Below are 19,655 nucleotides of genomic sequence, written 5' to 3'. Positions count from 1 at the left end.
AACAGAAAACCAAACAACAAAACAGAAGCAAAACGAGGGAAAAACAGGAAACCAAACAACAAAACAGAAGCAAAACGAGGGCAAAACAGCAGTAAATCGCGTGACCCACTTGGATTACGAGACCACTACAGCAGGAAGGCTCAGACACTACTGCTAACTCCAGCCTACCAGAGAGAAAAAAAGGGGGTTTTAAATAAAGTGCAGGGAAGAAATAAAACATGACAACTAAACTGAAAAGGGCTCCCGTACCTACCAGAACAGCCACCACACACAGGAACCAGCAGCCAATAGGAAGGAACATGTGCTCACTGGTCCCTTATATAGGCTGGCTGTGATTAAGAGAGTGGCTACTGAGGAGTGGAGTCTGGAGGTGCATTCACAAGCGCCACTCAACTGTCAGGTGCTATACCTCACTACACTTGCATTCACACCTATGGCTGACGTTTAAAGTCACCGATTGACCTTGCTGCTGGTGACCTTGCTGTCATTACACAGTCACCAACAGGGGGACCAGAGAGTTAACACGGATCATCTTAGACGTCCCCTCTTGATAATGCTGTAAATCATACTAAAATCATGTCTTGAACCTCTGATGACTTTTTTAAACTTTAGCAAAGAGGGGACCTGAAGTTGTGTGAGTGTTAAAGTTCTTACTCAGCACTGCACCCACAAGCTGGAGCAGGTATTTTAATGAGTCATTCACAAGTTACTTTTAATTTGCACAGAAAATATTATTTATTCTCAATTCAGTGGTAAGTAATATTTCTGTAATACTATTACAGAACAAATGATAAAATTGAAGTTCAACTAACGATTTTTAAAGAAATAAAGTGTTTGTTCACAACAACTACTCATTAGGTGAGAGACTAGATGGACACTTTCACTGTAGCATATGTAGGTCCCCTCCTTGAGAGATAGACATTGCTCAGTGATGCCTCTCATGGCCTTTTTTTATTTGTTTGAAAAGTATAGAAGCATATTTGCAGTAACATAATGGAATAAGACCCCCCAAATAAATTTTCTCTTCTATTTTTGGGTTTTCAACATGAACAGAAGTCCACAATTGGGTGGAATTTTGCGACAGTCCCCTGTTTGTACTATTGGAGTTTCTGTGTGTGTGTGTGTGTGTGTGTGTGTGTCTGTGTTTACAATAATTGGAATGCTTTGTAGATAAATAACAACAGAATGCAATGTTTTGCATATCTGTTTGTTATATTCAATAGAATGCAAAGTACTGAGCTAACAATTCAGCCATATGAATCACAGTTAGTGAGACACTGTTTTAAACAGCTATGAACCATTGGTTTAATCTTAAACATCACATTTTAAGAGTTAATTGTATATTTTAATTTACATTCTTCACCTAAAAATCAACTAGTAACTGCAGCTGCCAGATAGATGTGCTACAGTAAAAAGTACATTTAAATGTTGGGATTATGAAGTATAAAGTAAAAAACATAGTAAACAGTAGTAATATCTCAAATGTGTACTTGGGTGCTGTACTTAAGACAATGTATTTAGTTCTACCACTGCTAAAAGGATAGGGTTGAAGGGAAGGGTTTTCGTCATTGTTGCTGCACTGCTGACTCCTGCTGGATATTTGGAGTGCCTGCAGAGAGGGGGTGGAACTGTGGAGACAGCATGACACCCTGAGAGGATATTGCTGATATAACATATACACCGATCAGCCAAAACATTAAAATCACCTATGTGGGTAAGCATGAGCAGAAAGAATTAATAACGCCAAATCAAAGTCATTCTGCAAACTCTTACAAGAAATATAACTAAACCATGATAATCGGCACTTTGTGTTTTGTCTGTTGTTTTTGTTTTCTTTTAAGTATCTTTATATTTATTAATGTTGTTGCTTGGTTACTTTAATCCAATATCAAATCCTAAATCATCAGTTTGTTTACTTTGTATTTGGTAATATGTATGCACTAAACTGTGAAGAGAGCGTTTATAGAACAGAAAGAAAGATTAAAACCACTGACAGGAGAAGTGAACAAGCTTGATTATCTTGTTACAATGCAATGTTGCATTGTAACAAGACAATCAATGTTTTTTTTCATTCTTTTTTTAACGTCCAAACAGCGAAAGTCATCATATAATGCCACTTTTGCGCATAAGACCCCAATGCAAAATGCCACCTTTCGCAGCTATATGATATGCTGCTGGGTGGCATCAGCTAAGAACTTGGCCACATACAACCGGCAATGGGGTTATGATATGCTACCGGATGGTGGCCTCAATTGATAACGTGTCCTGAGGGAACCTGACATGATTGTATAATATGTTAGTAACTACATAATATAAGGAACTAAGAAGGTCCCCATAGGGTGGACAAGAAAGGTGGTGGATGGGTCTGACAAATACCAGACTTTCACCCAACAGGTCCCTGTGTGGATGTTTTTATTTCTTCACCTAACCATGTGCGCTTTTTGCCGAACTATCTGTGCCTTTGTTGACTAATCTTAACCATGTTCATACTTGCGTAAACATTACCATGTCTTTTTGTAGACATTCTTCCATTGGTAGCTGCACCCTGAACATCAGCAGTAGATGCAGAAGTCCACTGAGAGTGTGGCAATATGTGATGACTTGGAACGAAAACATGTTGGTCAGTCTCACCTTAATCACATAAAGTCTGACCATAATTGTGTACACAGGGATCTTTTATTTGGCAGAACCCCTCAGCGCTGTGTCCATTTACACTGCAGCTTCTGTTGAAATATTTTGGGTAAAAAGGCTACAATACCAATTGAACACTACCAGAGAAGAGGCAGGCAAAGTAGGGGTTTAGCTGAGGAAAACAGTCGAGCATTTAGAAGCAAATGAGCCTGGTATTTTCCTCAGGAGAAAACAGAGTTAAAAGGGGCTGAATATTGGATCAGTATCAAGTTCACTGCCATATGTTAACTATAGAGATGCTTAGCAAATATGTTTCTAAAATTTTGTTTATCATATCTTCAAGTAAAAGGCAAAATAATAGCAACACCTTTTATTACACAGAAATGCAGTTCAACAATGGCACAGAATAAAGCCCCAAACATAAACATAGAATCACATTTACACCTCTCTGACACATCTGTAAATGTCAATAAATAAGGAACATAAAATGTAGGATTTCCAAGCTACTGTGTTGGATTGCAGCGGATGTGACTAAATGTACCAAGTGTACCGTGTGACTCTGCAAATGAGCGTCCCTGTTCACCTGCCTCCAGTACCAAGCCCAGCTGACCAGACCTTTCCATGACCCTGCTCAGTGGTGACAGCTGCACCCAGTCTCAATGGAACAACACACCATCCCAGAACCAGCCAAACAACGGCTCCTTCAAGACAGTCAGGCAGTCAGACCACGTCTTGAGCCAGACCTGAGTCAGCCCCAACCACCCAGGTGTGCCTTGCTCGCCCCAGCTCAACAACTCTTCTATTTACCCCTTGTTTACCTCACTGTACCTCATTTCCCCTCATCTCCTTGGTCTATATTTGTAGTCATGAGAAGCGGGGGGATTTTCCTGCTGACAGATAAATTCTGTCAAATCAAGGAAAACATATTAGTGGTCACCTTGACTCTGTGTATGTAAGAATTAATAGAGAATAAAAACTAAAATCTCACTAAAGAGCCAGTGGAGGGAAAAAAACAGGGGTGAGTGGTGCAAATAAACATACAGTTTGGCGCACCTGTGAACTTGAACCAGAAATATGCAATGGTCAACCAGGACACCTGCGTTTACTTGTGACTGAGTACAGTGCATGTGCAGTGCATGTCTCTTTGTGGCAGTCACATCCTCTGCCCACTCGGCCCAGAAAGGACCAACAAGAGGTCCTGTAAGCTGGCTTTGATGTAAATTCTTATCAAGTTCAAACCTTCTATTATTTTCGCATCTCGTACGCCCCTAGACTTTCACTTTCAACCGCCAAACCATCACTAATGCTACAGTGTTTATCATCACCTATTAAGCATACTAATCAAAGTCTCACAAACGTAGTTACAAAGATTTTAACATGCACATATAAACTGGTGGGCTGAAGCTTGTGAGTTGCACTATTGTTTTTGGTGCCTTTGAAATGTCCTCAGCACTAATTCTCGTTCATTCTGTCAGAAAACCCTTTCTGGAAAAAAATGCTATCATTTTAAGTCAGACCATCATCTTTTTCTAAAACTTAAGGACTATCAGGGATCTTCCGACAGAAGAGCACGGATGATTTTCAGTCTGCATGCACATCTTTTCCTGAAAATGGCTTTTGTTTACATATGACATGTGCTCTGTCTGTTGACTTGCAGTTTCTCCAAAAACAAAATATTTCCACACTGATGACTTCTTGCACAGTAAATAATGTTCTCCTCATCATCTTTCTCTTGTCTGCTCGCTGTCATCTGCCTGACGCTATGTGATGATGTCACAGAATTTAAAAATAAAGGCGCATCCGAAAGAGAATCAGTCCAGATTGATGGATATTTACACCCCCAGTGTGTACCTTGTACAACCCTTGTACACAAAAAAATGAAATAAACTGCAGCAAGAATTAAAGGGAGCGAGCTGTTTCCGCTTGCTGCCATTGTCATTATTTTGCTAAATATCCTGTCCTTTCTTTCATATGGCCATTCTCTACCATCTCTGTTGTCAGTTAAATCTCCCCAAGTCTATGTGTGTGTGTTTATGTGTGTGTGTGTGTGTGTACAGGCCCATGGAATTTGTCAGTATGCTCGCATTGGGTAAACACGGCCTCCAGCCAAGACAAGCTGTGGTGGTCGTGATGTTGTGCATGGTAATTGGAGAGAAGACAGGCCTCTGCCCAGTGTAAAGCAGCTAGATTAATTTAGATTGTATAAATCCAAACAAGCCAAGTAGACTGGCACCGTCTCATACAACCTGGGATCTCTCTTACAGAAACATGCATGGTAGAGGATGCCAGTGTGTGAGTTAGGCATGTATGGAATGATGCTTTCAAAAAGTGAGGGGATCAGTCTGATTTAGGAGGCTCCAACTCAGATCTTGATCATAGGGGGCGTCCAGAACATTTCTGCCTGTTATAACAGGGGTTGTTACCTGGTAACCAAACACAACCAGCTGCACACTAGGGATACATTTAAGAAGGAGGAAAAACAGTGGAAAGAAAGATGAGTCTTCATTGGTCTTCTTTTCTCTCTCTCTTGCTCTCTATCTCTATCTCTATCTCACCCAACCTCTACTTCAGACCATAAAAGGCCGGGATGTTGTGTGATGGATGGCAGCGGAGCCTCTGACAGAACAGGGGGCTGTGGTGCCACTCTACAGAGTCCCTGCAGTGTCTCCATTCAGCTCCATTCATAGATGACAGCACAGGGGGAAGCTCCTCTCCTACTGAGCAGAAACACCACATCCTGCCTGCCAGCCCACCTCCCTGCTCCCCTCCCTTGTCCTCAGATCCAGGCCTAGTAACGCTGCTGTATTTTTATGGTGGACGACAAACTGCTTCTTAGCAACCAGTCCAAAGGCAACAAGGAGGCCCATGTTCCTAGCAGTGCATCTAAAATGAGCCCCATTCTTCATAGGAGGGGTATTCTCAGATGATATGTGTGTACTTTCCTCTCAGGAGAACCAGGGATAAAGTTTAGCAAAGACATTGTCACATGCATTTAATACAGAGTAAAGTTCATGGTTTAAGTAAAAGCATCCTGTAAAATTCACCAGAACTTTATTATTTGGTACCTTTAGAAACAGCTATTACAAAGGACTTTGAAAAACAAAACAAAAGCAGATATGGGATATATAGAAGGCAACAGAGAGCCAAACAGTGCTACTGAACACAAGCAAGACAAAACCATGGTCGATTTGGGATCAAACAAAAACAAGAGAACAAATAATGCAAGATGCAAGTTGCAAAATTTTGATGTAAAATAATGAAAAATCAAAACCAAAAAAAGCACCAAAAGCAATAAGAACACAAAAAAGAATAAAACATGAATAAAATAGATAAATGAAAAAAGACAACATCACATGTACATGTACATGGTCTAATTTGAGAGGTAATGTACTTAATTTTTTTCCCCCCAACAGTGTAAAATGTTTATGTTTTTATGTTTGCCTGAATATTTTCTCGAAAGAAAGACTAGAACTTTGAGGAATTAACTGTAAAACACAATGGAACCAAAGTATGAAGCTTCACATAGTCTTAAGTCAAAGTAAATAACAATATAAGAAAAAAAAATCTTTTACACATATCTTTCATCTCTTTTGGTCAGTCACTTAAAAAAAGAGGCAGGGATAGGGTCAGGTTCTTGCCAATTTAGAGTAGTGTTTTTTGTTTTGTTTTGTATTTTTAATTAAACTGGCCGTTTTAATGCATAAATGGGAAAGAGGGACAGAAGGGAAGAGAGAGATAGAGAGAGAAGGGGGCTCTGTGACTAAGAGAAGAGTAATATAGTGGAGAACTGAGGGGAGTGAGAGAGTGCAGAAGAAACGAAAAAGAGAGAGAGAGAGGGGGGCTGCAATGTGACTTGGTTGGCAATGTTTCCTTCTGCCTTCCCGGCAGTGTAGACATGTGCTTTTGTTGCCTAAACATAACCACAGGCAGATTAATCCCAAATGCTTATGTTGACATGATGGTTGCAGCATCCTGGAACCTCAATAGCAGAAGGATACCTCGAGGGTAACATGTAGAAGTTCACTGTAAAGCATCAATATGTGACGACTTGGGATGAGAACGTATTCACCTCACAGACTTTTCTTACTTGACATCCAGAATGTCATCGCAATTACAGTATGTGAGCATATGCATAGATGTCCTGGGGGATGGGACACGTCCTATTCATTGCATTTGTCCCCCCTGCCCCCAATTAAAAACCTGAAAATAGCAGCCATAACTTGATGCAGAAAAGACATAAACTGGTGCATAAAAATCTGCCGGACTGCAGGAAATTCAGCGTCTGATGATCCAAATTTTCCTGTGGGGGACCCAAAACCACACCATTTCATATTTGACCCACCCCTCAACATTGGAATTAAACCTATGCACTTTCATGCCACAAAATCAAGTCCTGCCTACAGTATATAATAAAGTATGATTCAGTGTGACTACATTTTATAAAGCTCTTAATACATAAAAAAAAGAAGTGTGCAATCATCTAGATCCATCCTAGTCCTCCCTTTACATTTCTCTATGGAATCAACACCTACCTGCTCCAGTAAATCCGACTGGGCATGAACTGAGTGCTGCTCTGTTGACAGCCGGTGTTTCACTGAGTGGAAAAGCTTGTACTGAACACACAGCCAAGGGCAAGCACACATCCGCATATGCAGAGTTACAAATGTTGATGGAGCCGAGGCTGTCTCACAGCTCTGCGGGATTCTAGGAAAGTTAACAACGTCCCCTTTCCCTCCAGCTCTTCTTCCATCCCCTCCCTCCAGCCCACACCAGTCCTTCTTTCCCTCTCTAACCAACATCCCACCACCACCGGTTGCCTCTCCATCATCCTGAATATAGACAGTTTCCTTTCGTTTCCATATGTTATTGTCATATTTAACCCCTTTCTTATATTTAACCCTTTGGAAACCTGGACATCACTTTTCTTGTGCTGTGTTCAGACCTGCAAACCCTGAGCATATTGGTTGGCTTTCTTTTGTGCACATGGAAAAAGTAAATGAGCAACTTGGCAAGAGGTGTTTTGCAAATTGTAGGGTATTAATAAATTAGGAAAAAAAAAAAAATTTAAACTGGGGGAAGTGTTTTTAAAACTATAATTTTCATAATTATATATTTAAAATTATTTTACAGAATATTATTATTATATTATATATATTACATTATATCATATTATTTTCTCTGTTTTTTAGCTTTAGTTTTTGTTCTTGGGTTTTTGTTTTGTTGTTTTCACCAGTTTTTAGGGTTTTGTACTTTTTAAACTTTCTTTACTAATTTATGGGTCATTTCTTCTCATGTTGCTCATTGTGTTCTTCCCATGTTTTAGAGAGAAATCAAGCGAATTAGCTCAGGTTTCAAAGGGTTAAGTTGTATAGAATATTTAGTCTCCTTGCAGTGTGGCCTGAATCAAAAGATTATACATGAATACTTCTCCTGGATGGAAGAATTAATTTTACAAGACGCTGTTTAACATTTACCAACGCTACATTACACAAAAGATGATGACAGTAATCTGACAAACTATAAAGTTCTCGATGCTGCTGCTGCGCCATGTGTCTCTGTGTGGCCTGAATGCAGTCTGCGGCCGTGTGTCTCATCAGTGTGAGAGCTCAGGCTGTGGGCTCATCTGCCGCCAGGCGTGGTGAGACAACTTGCATATCCTCCGCTGTCTCCTGTGATCTCCTCTCTCGTCCCACAAGCATGGCTACGCATGTAGCTTGGTATGGCCATACCACACAATTATGACTGTGCCAGGATACGTTTTTAATGTTCTCTCACGCCCACTGCTTTCAGATTTTGTCATCAGTTGTCAAGTTTGCACTGTGAGCCCGTATGGTGCTGTTAAAACAAAATTCCTCCACTGTTGAGGAAATAGTTGGAGCAGATTAACACAAGATTAATTCAATAACAGGGTTCAGACACTATACATCCTGTGTTTGGCAGGACATCAGCTCTCATCTCACATTGCATTACATGGTTGTGATTGACAGAAGAGCATTTGGCTTTGATTTTATGAAGGCAGAAAGCAAAGTGTCACATCCTTCTTTTCCTGTCTTTTGGGGACTCAACACTTGCCCTGATGACTGTGATCAACAATCTCACTGTAGCTGGTCCTAACCATGCCTCACCTCTCTCTGCCTCGCCCACAATTGTCTTCTATCCCCTCTTTCAGGAGAGGATAAAAAACCTTTTGGCTTAGGGTTTTTGATTTCCCTAAATCTGTCATGGAGGAATTTTAATTTGTAGCTGAGCTCAAAAGAGTGTGACGGGGGAGAAAGGAGGGAGAAACAGGTGCAGAGTTCTTCTCAGCTATGGGAACAATATCCTGTGTCCCTGCCGCATTTAAATCTGAAAAGACAAAGTAGGTGTGAGCGATATCGCTTTAAAGTAATATTGCAATTTTTTTAGGATATATATCTTAATATTTTGAAATCTCCTCTAAACTAATGTAAACTACTCAAATACATAATTAGTAAATGAACAACAGTTACAATGAAGCTAGTTAGATAGCCTTTATTTTCCCAAGGGGAAATTCGTTTTACACCATATGAACACAAAACACAAATAACATAAAATCAGTGGGTTGATAAACAAATTCATCAAACATTTTATCTAAGATTTTACCAATCACAAGGTAGTTGATGACTGTATCCTCTTGGATTTTTTTTTAACAACTTGACTTATTTAGCACACCTGCATTTACTTAGAGGATCCTGAGATGTTAGGTCTGCCAAAGCATTCAAGTGATAAAAAAAGGGAAATTATAAGGGCTCGCTAGAAATGGCCCTATCACCTTTCGGGCGCTTTACCATCCAGGGGATGCATCCTACTTTTTCTTCCTGATAATGCTATTTTGCTATAATGTGATTATTCCACTGATCAGTTCTGTATTGACTCATGTCACTTAAGACCTGATGATGCTTAACTGATCAGGGGTCGTGCAGAGGCTGCAATGTCTCCACCATATATCTAAAATGAAAAACTCTTCTAAGAAAGAAAAAGAATACAGAAAGCAAAGTAATCTCTAAATGTTGAACAATACATTTGATACACCATGTTGGTGATTATTATTAGTTTTATTATTATACTTCATTATTACTGTAGTGTCCACGTGTCTTCAGACTTTTTGGAAAGAATGGCCTGACTGTCTGCAATGGACTCATCAAGTTGCCTAGATATTAGTTAGTCTGTCTTTGTTTTCTCTGATTATTAAGAGGACTGTTTGTGGGTTTCTGTTTATGCTGTTTTTCCATCCTGTGTTCTCGTGCTGCCTTTGCTCATTTGCCAATCTACACGTCTGAATTGAATCAGCCTTGTTAGTGCTTCCCTGCTCCCCAGTCTTTCCAAACCTGCCTGTTCTTAATCACCTTATTCCCCTCACCTGAGCTTCTCCACCTGCACTTCATCCCCTCAGCAGACTAGTTTTTATTTATGTCCTGGTTTTCAAGTCAGTCTTTGTTGTGGCCTTGATTTTAGTTCTGTGATCTGTTTTTTTTTCCTTTTCTCAGCCTGGAATGAAGAGTGATCGATTTGAGTTCCTGTTTTCTGGAGTCCTTGCATTTGGGTCCATCTGGGACCCAAGGACCCAGCAGGTGATCTTCATGAGGGGACTTTAATCTTCAGTGCCTTAGAAATGACTGATGATACTTCAGTTGTGTGGACAGCTTTATCATCAGCATGCCAGACAGTTTCTTCAAATTGCTGGCTAAAGAATTTGCTGCCTGGATGGTTAAAGGACTTTTTGATCACCTATAAATCCCAGTCTGCACCTCAGTCTGCTATCTTTGATCCTGCTTTAGGCTCGAGTTCGTGAACCGACAGCCTTCATATCCTGAGCTGACTCCAGCTGACTCCAGCTCTCAAATATGAACTGAATGTTAGCAGTAGAGCAAAAGTCGAGGGATCACTTAAGTTAGTAGGAATATCCTCTGACCACAAAATGTCATCCAACAGTTGTTGCCATTCCTGGAGACTGCACTACTATGGCTAAAATTAGGCTACTTAAATGATTTATCATCAGTATTATTGCAGACTGACCAATCAATAAGTCCATTTATAGTTTCACCTTTAACAGTAAGGGTACAATTAATTTTGCCTAAAGCCCTGCTAATATGCTACTTGTGGTTAATGGTCCCCACCATGCAGCTCATTGACCAGGCCCTCCTTAAAATGAAAAGCTTCCCAGGATTTGCCAAGCTGCTGGCCTCCTCGGTGAGTCCTCATGAGTGATGGTTTTATTAAAGCTTCTACTTTGGCACGTGGGTGTAGGGAGGAATGGCAAGATGGAGAGAGAGGCAAGTAGAGAGAGAGAGAGATCCCAGTTTTCGTCATGATCAGCCTGAATGTGGCACATTATTATGGGCTATTAAAAGAGGTAAATCAGCCAAAGACTAAACATACATGTAGGGCAAGAGTAGAAGTTTTAATATTAGCAGTGTAGCTAAAGTATTTAAGGCGTCCATTCATACAGTGACCTTTTCTCCCAACTCTCTCTTGTCATTCCCTCCCACCTGTCGTTAATACAGAAAACAAATCCAAAATTATTCAGAGTAATGAAGGCATATGGAACTTTACTGCTGAATGGAGCACACAAAAGACAAAGTGTTGACTTATGCGTTCTCAGAGGAATCCTTGTTTTATAGGCAAGACTGTGTTTGTATTCATTTTGGTTTATTTAAAACTTTCCAATCTGCCAGGTTAATGTTTTAGGAAAATTTAAATCTTAAAGCTGCTAACTATTGAGGGTGGGAGTGGTGCAAAGGCCAGGAAGACCGTGAATGCTGGCTCTCTCTTTCACACATAGTATTGACAGACAAATGGAAAGACAGACAGAGACATGTACATTTGCACACATTCACAAGTGATATCTTTAGCGAAACATCACACTGGTGCAAATGTGATAGAAGAGTAATTGTGTAAAGTCTGGTAGTGTGTATTACCTGTCTATGATATGGTAAATGAGACTAATATCCTTTCTTAAGCTAATGTATGTTGTCTCAACAGAATAGAGTTGTAGGAAAGAAACGGACATATTTCATATGAGCGACTGAGAAAGAGAGAAGGTTTTGCTCTCAGGATGAAAAAATGTCTGAGAATATTGAGCAACTAACTCTCTATGACCTACAGATGGCGCAAGATAGCCAGTCATAAAGTGAAGTCTCCTCTTTGATCTATGTGATTCTGTGTCAAAGTGTAACTGAGACAAGGACTGAATGTTTGTTTGTGTGTGTGTGTGAGTGTAAGAGAGAGAGAAAGTGTGACGCTCCCATTACAGCGTCTGCGAAGGAAGTTGACTCACAGAGAGGAAAACACTGAACCTCTTTTTCCTGCCATATGTAACGGCCTTACATACACATTCATGCACATAAGCTTATTGATCCTGAACACACATTCCTATTGTGTGTTAGAAAAAGATTAACCACTTTTTTAGTGGGTCAGCAGGAAGATTATCTAATAAGTAGTGCTCAAATGATTAATCGATCGACTGAAAATTGTTAGAAAAGTTGTTTGATCTACCAAAAATACCAAAAAAACAACAAAAAATGACCTGTGCTAGCTTCACAAATGTGAGAATTTGCTGGTTCCCCTTTGAATATCTTCTAGGTTGGACAAAACATTAGAAAATGTCCCCAGAGGGGCTCTGTGGAATTGCGTTTTATAGACCAATCAATTGGTCAGTTGATCAAAAAAATAGTAATAGTATAGTAATAGTATAGTAATAGTATAACTGAAAATAAAATAATCCTGAGTTGCAACCATAGACTTTAGAATACACCTTCCCCTTCAAAGTATCAAAATTAGAGAGGAGGGATTGTCTGGTGTGCCCGTGCAATATCATGGACAGAGAACCAGAGAACAGGTAAGCAGCAGAAAGCGACATAAAAAGAGGTCTGTGAAAACTTTATGGTGGTTAACTCAGTTTCTTTAAACTCAGACTTAAACTGCCGACTTATTTGGATCAGCGTGTCTAAAAGAGGTTGACGCTGTGGTGTAACGAGGGGTGGATCTGACTCATAGACTTGAATATGTGTAATTGGTTCTGAATCCGCAAACCAAAACCATTTTTTGTTGTTTTGTTTTGTTTTTTACCAGGCTTGAAACATGTTTATTTCTGCTGTAAAATTTGGCATTTTAACATGCGAGTCTGTGGGAATTTGCCCTGTTTTGGAGCTTTCGGTGAACTGTAATTTTTGGCACTTCCTCAACGGCTTTCATTTTCAGCCTTGGAGGTTGCTGCTTGGTTGCAGCTCTACTGAAAAGGTGAAAGGTGATAAAACTTAACTACACTGTAAGGTGTTTCCATTTTTTTGTCTGCACCCTGACTATAATTGTACTCTGATCTCACATTTGACTGCACACTCTCTCCATACTCTGTACATACAGCATTTGGTGACTGCCAAAAGATTTTTATCTACCCTGTGTAAACACATAAAAGCTATATCTGACTGTGGGAGCTCCTCTCTGACTATTTCACTGTACAGCAGCAGTGTTGTTGGAGGCCTGACTGGCTTCACTAGGATCCTCCTCCTAGTTCCTCCATAAACAGAAGAAAACCTCGAGGAAGAGCAACTGATTGATTCAGTTTCCACTCTTCCCTTTGCTAGAGGGAGTCTGGGGAAGTCGGGAGGTGCACGGGGAGCTGACTGGAAAACTAAACATGGCAGTGCCAAAGGATGGTATGGCACAATTAAAGGGTGGAGGGTTGGGGGTTGAGGTGTTGGCGAGCATTTCAGACTCCTTAGCAGTTGCACCCATGTAGAAATCCCTCACCCTCTCTCTCCAAAATCTCACCACTCAATGTCCTGAAAACACACCAGAACGCCCACAGGTCAGTATCAATATTTGCTCTATCTGTGCAGGCCTCCTTGCCTCTTATTGTGTATGTGAGCTGCCTTCTTCTACCTGCCTGCTCAGCCCATGTCCCTGCTATCTTTAAAACTTAAAGGATGTTGGCTAATGTGAGGAATGAGGCGGCAGGTGAGCATGCCACACAAGAATACTGAGGTATACAATGTCAGATGCAGCAAGATTAAGCAAGATAACCATTCGTGCCAGCATGTGCTTTTGTTGACATCCCAGCATTGGTTGCCATTTGCTGCCCAAACATTACCAAGTGCAGTGTAATCCCACCATGTGCTTTGTTGACGTCATGGTAACAGGAACCCAGAATGTCAACAACAGTTCACTGCAAAGCAGCAATATGTGACAACTCGGGATAAGAACATGTAGTACTGACACAACTGCTACAGTGACTCACAAGCTAGCTACAGAGCAGCTAGCAAAAGTGTGCATATGATAACTGTGTGGGTCACAAACAAAACCCAAACACAAGTAGCCAGTTGGAGGCGCATGACAGAGACAGGTGAACAGTGAACCTGTGTTTGGATTACCAAAATGTATGTTAATGCCAGGTCTAAACAGGCTGTTAGATACTTGTCATGTTATTTTACACATGTTTTGTAATATTCCAAGGTCCTTTTCTTTCTCTTACTGGCTGGGGCTTGAACATAAGACTCTCACTGTTCCAGCATCTTTGCCTATAAGATAACAGAGAAACAGACGGATGACATGCAATAAAGGTCACTAGCCAGAGTCAAAGGCAAAACTCTAAACTGGGTGGGAGGCATTCTTGTCAGACGTGTTTGTTGGTGGGATGCACCTGAGTCATAAAGTTTTGCTCTGTAACTACCAGCCGTTCAGCTGACAGCCCTTTAGATCAGCTAGCTGACCCAACTGCACCAAGGGATCAGAAATAACAGGGCTGAATGGAGCGATTGTGGACGAAAGAGAAAGAGGGACGACAAGTCGACACAGCAGGCCACGCACTAAAGTATTTATTCAGTATACCGTACCCTCCAGTGCCATCACCATGTAGCCTCAGAGGGCTGCACATCTCATATGATGTCAGAAAACAAGGGGAATTTTCCATGTATTAGTACTTAAAAAATCATCAGTAGGGCCAGTAGTTTCCCAGTATATCATGGGATTGCTGCAGCTCTTGTAACACAAACATGGTCATGTGCCTGTTGGACAGATAACATCTGAATGAAAGTTTTGAAAAGCTGGCCACTTCACTCTCCTATAGAGGGGGTTAAATGCCAACACTAGATGAGCCCAGTGGCTTCACGCCAAAATCCCAAGCCTATTGAAGTTTATTCAAGCTTTAATTCAACCCTGCCAACAAATATTTCTTTGAAAAAAAAAACTGACAAGAAAAAAGGAGAAGCAAGGGCTTGCCAGTGGCGAAGCACTATGTACACACGGAAGCATATCACAGCCAGTAAGAGCAGAAGCATCAAAAAGCCTCGACATTGGACGAATCCCAAGAGGGAAATGCACGCAGATATGTTTCTTCTTGCAGTTTGTTACGCAAGTGCCTCAAGTTGTCTTAAGTTGTTCTTCCCTCCTCTGTATGAAATTTGTTAAGGTTCAAAGAGGTCAGTTTTGTGAAGAACATACACACCTACAGTGTAAGCCTCACTGACTGTAAAAAAAATAATAAATTGTGTGCAGGAGCAGGCTACCTTTCTCTGTTTCAGTTTGTTTTTTGAGTAAAAACAAAGCTGCAGATAGAGATTTGAAGGAAGCCAGATCAGCATTGAACTGAAGTGGGGTTTCGTTTTCTTGCTGCCTGTTGATGTTCGCCTCTGTGCCTCATCTTTCATGTCAGACTGTCACTGGCGTCCTGCAGGGTCGAGTGTTGGGTCACGTCAGTGTGGTGCCAAGTGTCCTGGTGTCTCCATTGCTGTAAAGCCGCACTAACACACACGTGGATGTACAAGGAATTTACACGCGCAAACAGGCAGACACATACACAAATGTCGCCGGTACGCACACATGTATGTGACATGCATACTGCACATGCATGCACAAATGTATGAATGCTCGCACAGACTGTAGACCTATAATGACTCTAGTCTCTTTGCCACCTGATCAATCATCCCAACTGCCATTAGATCTACAGGAGAGGCATTCCTTCCTAACAACTGGAGAAGGGGGTAGGGGGGGGGTGGGGGGGGGGGGGGGGGGGGGATTGAGACATGAGGGGAAAAATGCCATGTCTTCAGTCTAATGCATTCGACAAGGGCAATATTTTTACTTTGAGCAAATGAGCAAAATTAGTATGACTGAGAATAACTACCAAAATGAAAACAATTTCATATTATTTTTCTGCAACAGTGGACAATATTTCCTTTTATATAATCACTTTTCAGATTTCTCATTCCTTGTTCCATCTCACTTCTCTTAGGTTCTGTGAAACATAGCTGGCAAATGTAAGAGGGAGAGAAAAAACTGTTGAAAAGCTAAAGAGAGAGTACAAAAAAGCTGCCTCTAGCTCAGGTCGTGTTGATGCATGTTTTTGCATCACACTCGTGTAAAAGTAGTAGAGGAGTGAAGAGTAAAGCCTCAGTGGATAAGGTACTTTATCTACCCTGCTGTCTATCTTTCACCCCGTCCCTCCTTCTCCTCGCCTCTCTGCTCTTTGATTTTTCTCTCTCTTCTGTTTGCTGAAAGAGCTGACTGTGCTGCTCTCAGTGAGTGCTCCAAGTGAGTGTGTGTGTATTGTTCCCTTCGTCCTCAATATGATGAGAAAAGCTTGAAATAACAATGTCTGGGGGTGGAGTGCGACCCCTCTGTTCTCTGTTTCATCTCTTCTCCCTCTCTGAACTCGCTTCTCCAGATGACAGTGATGCTCTCTGCAGATCTCCTGCAGGTGTGGGCTTTTTGCCCCCCTCTGAGACAAATTGCACTCTCATTCCTGTGTGCATATACAATAAGATATAAGTTTAAATATGTGCACAGACATGCACATGCTCACACATTCACATGAAGGCTCTAGCAAGTGCATATACTGCACAAGTGCTGAAATAAAACAGGGTGTCATCTGCCAAAGCATGCAGTGTGTTTTCCATCCTCTTGGTCAAAACCTAAAAATACTATTGCTTCTTAGCAAAACTAAGTGACCATCCATAGCAGAAAAAAACTAAACAAGTTATTGCACATAACTTTAAACCTCTCTGGTTTGAGGAGAGGACAAACCTATGTACGCCAAGCTGCTATGCGGGACAGGATTATCACAGGATCTGACCTGCTGACCTTGAGGAGGTCATGTGTGAGGCGCAGGCTGCAGCCGCTGACCCCACCAACACCAGAATGTCTGACGTCTCAGGAATCTGTGCAGCGCCACTGTGCCTGACCACGCAGAACAACACAGAGCTCTACACAGAAGTTGGGTCCTCTGTGAGGCTGGCAGGAGCAGAGGGGATAAAAGTAAAAAAGAAAAAAAACTGGGAGTTATGACTCACTAACATCAGCTCATAATCGCGCTGTGATAACAATTTGGCTCTATGCATTTCTGTGCTGTGTGCCCGTGTCTTCTCAGTTTTATTTCTAGGTTTCTAATTCCAAGATAATACTGTGATATAGTTTTTATATGATCAATTTATCAATCAATCCATTTTTGTGGAATTATACAAGGTGCATCCCCAGTGAAATGTGATCAGCTTGTGTAACTTGCATTGCTTGCGTGGACTGTAATATAGTCCTTCTTTGCATCTTCTTACATTGTATGTCACTGGTTGCATATTGAGTGCAAGGATACCAATAGGGCAGGAGGGAGGGTGGTGGATGGCTCTAAAAAAACCCAAATCTTTCACCTGGAAGGTCAGTGTCACCTCCAGTTTGAAAGTAAAGCCAAATCAATCTGTTTTTCTGTTGTCTAAATCCAACCATCTATGCCTTTGCGGTCTAATCCTAACCATGTGCTGTTGTTGACATCATGCCGTTGGTTGCCATGTGCTTTTGTTGCCTAAACATATCCACATGTTGTTGTTGCCTTATCCTACTCTTTTCCTATGCTTTTGTTGACATCCCAGCATTAATGGCGACATCCCAGAACATCAACAGCAGACGCAGGAGGATACCTAGAGCATAATATGTAGACCAAATAGTCCACTGACAAGTTAATGCGTTACTTAAAACTATAAGAAATATTCATAAATATCTTTACCTAGAGCATTATCTGGAACTTTTCTTTAACCTATTCATAACCTCATTACACACTGTACATCAAAGCTATTAAAGATGGCCGGAGGGGCAGATCTTACGCACAGTGGGCCGGGTGTCAGGAACAGCTGAAGCTTGATTTATTGCAAGAGAAAAAAAAAATCTCCCAAAAAACATTGACAGCAGCTTCACTACCATACCAAGCTATTTAGATCCTTCGATGAAGAGCTCTACATGGGCCTCTCCTTATGTTCCACATAATTCGGGTGCAAGTGTAATGTGTGTAGCACATGTGTGCAAAACATAGCAGCCACTCAGAGATCTGATATGCAGCTCGGGGGAATTAGTTTAACAGAAAAGAAGTGAGGGATTTTCTGATTTTCATATCAAATGCACACTTTATCTAGAACAAACCTGATTGCCCGATGTATCAGACAAGTTCTTGGCAAAAATGGTTAAAGAAATCCCAGGCGCTATTGTTTGATAAATGACATCAGCAGTAATCTGTCTGATCAGTTGTACCTCTTTGTGTTCATGCTCCACTACAGGTGGTGGTGATTCTCAATTAGTTGCCTGCGCTCACGAAAAGTATCAAAGAACTGGAGATTGATTGGAGGTTGAGGCAGTGTTTATATTGTCAGGTGACCTCACAAGTCAAGTTGGCTTCAATTAAAGCCTCGGGAAGGCTCTGCAGCGGTTACGCACGGCTCCCCAGCCTTGCTGTCTCTCCTCCGGACGACATACCGCTCGTTATCCCTCCACTGCCTTACCGTCAACACCACAAAAATCTCTGCTCTGTGCATGCATGGGTATGTGATTTGCATGTGTTGCTATGTGTGCAAGTAAGCACGTGTTTGTGTGTATTTGGGCATAATTGTGTGTATATATCTAACTGTGTTTTTGCAGGAGCTCGCACCAGCCGCAATCACTTTTGATGGATATCTACTCTGGCTTTGGAGAGCTGTACGTTTTCCAGTGGGTGACTCATGGGGCTTCTGACGGATGTCTGTACCAATTTACTGCTACTGCCACTGCTGCTGCTCTTGTTCCCCACCCCAAGTGTGTGTGTGTGTGTGTGTGTGTGTGTGTGTGTGTGTGAGCCTATGAATAAGTGTCCTGTGCATTGGCTGGTTGTGGTTGTAGTTTCCAACTTCTGCTTATGGACTTTCCACTCTTTTCTTGAACAGCAGAAGAGGAGGGTAATGGGAGAGTGGGGCAGCTAGAGCTCTGTAATGACTCAGTTAGGTGACTCACTCCCATCTTTTCTTATAATCAGACACAAATGACGATCACTCAAATTATTAATCTAATCAAAGATGGTGTTACACGCCCTGATGTACAGACAAAAGTGCAGACTTTTCTTTTGTAAAGGTTACCCAACTTAATTGATGGTATAAACAGATTTATGTATGGCGACAACAATACATTTCCTATTCACTGTGGCTCTACAGGTACAGGTGTCATGTGGGACTTGAACTTTTGAACTTACGAAGCCCTGGAGTGATAGATTCTTCACTCACATTTACCTGGAAGAGCATACTGTTGCTTTATTCATTTATTAGCTTGACACCCAGAGCGTCTCTCAAGCTGTTTGAACTCTTTGATATCCAAAGTCAAGACTTCAAAGGATCAGAGAGTTACCAGTATTCTGTATTACATAGTTACACAAAGTGTGAACTGTGATACAGGAAATGGGTATACAGAAAACAGTGAGAATGTGATATTGATGAATCCCATTCTGTAAACAGTGGACACTGGACAAGGAAGATTTGTTTGTGGTCTTTGTCTCCTGGACAGTTGCAGCTATGTGTGATTGCGTGTAACGGGAGGTATGTGGAATGACTGAGAGGCTCAAATAATAAACAGAAATCAGTATTAGATTAAAAGCAAAAAAAAGTTTACATAAGGTGTTTTTGAACCAAACAGTTCTGGGGACTCGCTGAGAGGAACAGCCAGCTGGGGAGCTCCCCCAAGAACTGCATAACTTCAAGGACTTTTTTCCTGTTTGCATTCACACCAGT

Source organism: Plectropomus leopardus, chromosome 17 (assembly GCF_008729295.1).
Source record: "Plectropomus leopardus isolate mb chromosome 17, YSFRI_Pleo_2.0, whole genome shotgun sequence".
NCBI lineage: Eukaryota > Metazoa > Chordata > Actinopteri > Perciformes > Serranidae > Plectropomus > Plectropomus leopardus.
Note: the sequence above shows the minus strand (reverse complement) of the source record.